Here is a 4,176-nt window from a genome sequence, read left to right on the forward strand (position 1 = left end):
AAATGTTAATACTATCAGACTATCAGGATACAAAGAACTTATGTCAATTTTAAAGAAAAACTCAAGATTCAAACTGGAAAATGGGAAAGAAAAAGAACAAAGTAATAATAAAGTAGGAAAAATAAACATTTTCATTGGCACCAAAGAAATTTTCCCCAGCAAAAGCAGGAAAGTTTTCACAATTAAAATGTTCAATGTGGCCACCTGTGTTGCTCAGTTAAGCTCCCAAGACTCTTATGATTCCCATACGATGTCATTTTTTTCTCATTATATTATCCCTCTACCACAGAAGGTCTGAATCTTTTGGAAACATGAGCGACTCGAAAATTTGGCAACTTATCTCCTTCAGAAAAATGCACCTACACACCAAGTTTGTATACTGTCTCAAAAAGTTTATGATCACTGTGTGCAATTGGTTAAAAATACTAGCACTACTTGATTTTAAGCCTTTTTCTGGAAGGTCCTTTTGTTTATCTTTTTGAGCCTTAAAGTGCATACCACAATATCTTCCAAATTAAAAGATGAAGTAACTAATGTCATTTTTATGACCAATACAAAAAGAACTGGAAAATGTGTTCATATTTAACATTACAAACTTTTTACCATGTCACATAATAGCTGCCTTTCCATTATATTAACTTATTTTAAATCTCAGGGAACAAAATAAAGCCAAAGTCTGTCAACTATTCCAGAATCTTTATTATTTTCCAATGCCAAAGTTTTGGGCACTATCTGACTAAAGAGTGTTTTCTGTATCCAGGGGCAATTTCAATATGAATCTATATATTGCAGCAGCAATAATGCAAAATAATGTTAGACATTTCAGTAGCTATTTCCAATAAATCACTGTTAGCACTTTCATGTATTCATTTCAAAATCAAAAATGGGTTGATACAATGCTCAGCCCTGGAAACCAAGATTCTTGTAAATTACAGACACTGACCTCACAATCAAAAGTAAGAAAACATATAAATAGAATTTTTCTTCCACTGAACCATAATTATTTCAAAAACAGGAATGACTGTGGCATTTGTTTTTGTAACCTGTGTTCTTGGCACTCCATGGGCCTTCAACAAATATTTATGAAATGGAATTGATAAACACTGTGAGAGATGTATGAAAAAAAAACCTGCTAGATTCAACTTCACATTAAACAGATGGTTTGAATCAAATGTGACTCCATCCTAAAAAACTTCAAGTCCTCATCTGAAAATTTCATAAACATTCCTTCCAGAATGACTTGGCTCCCTATTTTAGCCTATAATAAAGCACAGAGTACCTTTTCTGGCAGAATTTCCATGAATCATCACTGAGTAATTCAATGCCTGTCCTGGGTAACACCAGCTATGGACAGACTGGCCCACAGGGCATTCACCCTTAGATGACTCCAGATCCCCAGGACTTCTGTCCCATAATGTGTTACACAGTTAAGATATTAGTTGCCATGGTTGGTAAATCAGAGTGAGTGTTCATTCTTCCCTGGTGCAGGGTGTGTTGTCCTAAAAAACAGGGGTGTGGTAAATTTCTTTTACTAAGTGAGCATGCTCTGAACTCTAGGTCTGGCCAGCCCTGCTTGCCATGGAAAGCAGAGGAAGAGGAAGTTCTTCTAGCAGAAGAGTGGACCCATAAAAGCTAATGCAAACCTCTGGTCCCATCACCCTCCCCACTTCACGGCCTAACTCTGGGAGTTGGCTAGGAAAAAAAAAAGTTAAAGAGAGTATTTATCTCATTCTTTCTCGTTTTGCTTTATTAATCTTAAAGCAATAAGCAGGAAAGCTAGAGAGAAACCATACTCTTGTGTGGGAGGGAGTACTACACTTCCATATATCCACATTATTTGATTTGTTCCAGAAATGTTAATTAACACCAACTAAGTCCCAGACAATGTTTTTGATTTTGGAGATAAAAAAAAAAAGTGATGAAAGAACCAAAAATTCCTGTCCTCATAAACCTTATATTCTAGGGAAAAAGAGAAACAATAAACAAGATAAAATACACATAATTATGTAAGAAAATAACTGCTAAGCAGAAATAATCAGCCAGAGAAGGAGGCTGTAAAGTTTTTGGAGGAAGCATTGAAATTTTAGAAAGAGTGCCCAGGAAGGATCAACTAAGAATGTAACCATAAAGCAGAGACCAGAAAAATAAAGATTTATTCATGTGTATCTTCAAAAGAATAGCACTCAGGTAGATGGAAGGCTTATTATAATTCCATAGCATTTTTTCCTGGCACAGGAATAAACAAATCAATGGAAACAGAACAGAGAACCCAGAAATGGCCCCACAACCATGAAGAAGCCTAGTATATGACAGATCCACTGTAGAAATCCATGTAAAAAAGATAGACAATTCTAAATGATGCTGGAATGACTGGCTATCAATGTGGAGGTGGACTTTATTCGCTACATTTCATTATACACAAAAAATAAATTCCAGAAAATTAAAGCCTTACATGTGAAAGGCAAAATATTAAGAATTTAGAATAAATCTATAGATGGTCTTTACATCTTGATACAGCAAAGAATTTCTGAAACAAGACTTTAAGGGTCAAACACAGTGGCACTCACCTGTAGTCTCAGCTACTTGGAGACTGAGGCAGGAGGATGGCTTGGGCTTAGGAGTTGGAGGCCAGCCTCGGCAACATAGCAAAAACCTCACGTAAAATAAAATTTAAGAAAAAGGACAAACAGTACTCAGATGGATAGTAATGATGGCTGCATGATAATTTAAATGTATTTAATGCCACTATAAACTTAGAAATGAGTAAAGTAGTAAATTTTGTGTTATGCATATTTTGATCATGTTTTTTAAAAGTCCAAATTAAAAAGAGATTGATAATTTTAACTACATTAAAATTAATAATATAAGTTTTAAATATATATAGATACATTTTTAATGACCCACAAAATGGAAAAGGATATAACTATCACGGGATTAGTATGAGAACACAATCAAAATGGGAAAAAAAAAGTTTAAAAATACAATGGGGAGCTTTAATAGGAATTTTACAACAGAGAAACAAAAATGACCAATAAAAATGTGGGAATATGTTCAATCACACCAGCAATTAGGGAAATTCAAGTTAAAGTCACAGTGGAAGAGCTGGGGTTGTGGTTCAGTGGCAGAGCGCTTGCCTCACACGTGTGAGGCACTAGGTTCGATCCTCAGCACCATATAAAAATAAACATGATAAAGATATTGTGTCCATGTATAATTAAGAAAATATTTTTTTAAAAATCACAGTGGAATAGCACTGTACCCTCACAAGAGGGACAAAAAACTAAGTTTCAATATATGAATTGTTGACGGGGACTCATATGCTGCAGGTAGAAGTATTAACTGATAGAACTACTTCGAAAAAATAATTTGATATCACATGATAAATTTGAAGGTATACAACTCTTTATGCATGTACAGCAATTCTATTGTAAATACTGTACATCCTCCAGAGAAATTTTTGTCCATAGATATCAAAACATTAACAAGAATATTCATGGCAACATCAAAAGAGCAAAACACTGAAAACTATCCATCAGAAAAAAATGGGTAAATAAATTATAGCCTATTCACACAATGGAATGTTTTAAAAACCAAATAGTGAAAAGGAATGAACTACAATTAAGTGAGCATATTAACATAGATGAAAACATTTTTAAAAAGCAAATTGTGAGAGAAAATATGTATGTACTGGGTGTTTTCCATTTTCCACTCCTGACCTAAAAGTACTCTAGTCCTCTTTCCTATTCTCTGATCCAATCTTGAATAGAATATCTTAATGGCTTTCCGTGCTGCTTAACATTAGGTTTAGTCAGTTAGGCGCCCCACAAGGTGATGGGGAGGAGAAGGAAATGAGTTCAGTGTACTTATTTCTATAGCTGCCTCCCAATAAGGCTGCCTGTGTCCCTCAACCTGTCATTGCTCCTCTCAAGATGGCTGACCCAAATGACCATCTCACTTTCAGTCTGGTAACAGATCCCCTCTATCATGCAGGACAAGAGACAATGACCTTTACTTCTAGTAAGCCCTTTTTGATGCACCATTGATTACTGTGGTTCCCTGCTTCTGTGCCTTTGTAAATAATCTCTGCAAAAACCATCCTTGAATTAGCCTGTTTTGAGAGTGCCATCTATCTCTTGTTGGACCACAATTGGTACAATTCAGCATTTATATAAAGGT

The sequence above is a fragment of the Marmota flaviventris genome, chromosome 6 (assembly GCF_047511675.1).
Source record: "Marmota flaviventris isolate mMarFla1 chromosome 6, mMarFla1.hap1, whole genome shotgun sequence".
NCBI lineage: Eukaryota > Metazoa > Chordata > Mammalia > Rodentia > Sciuridae > Marmota > Marmota flaviventris.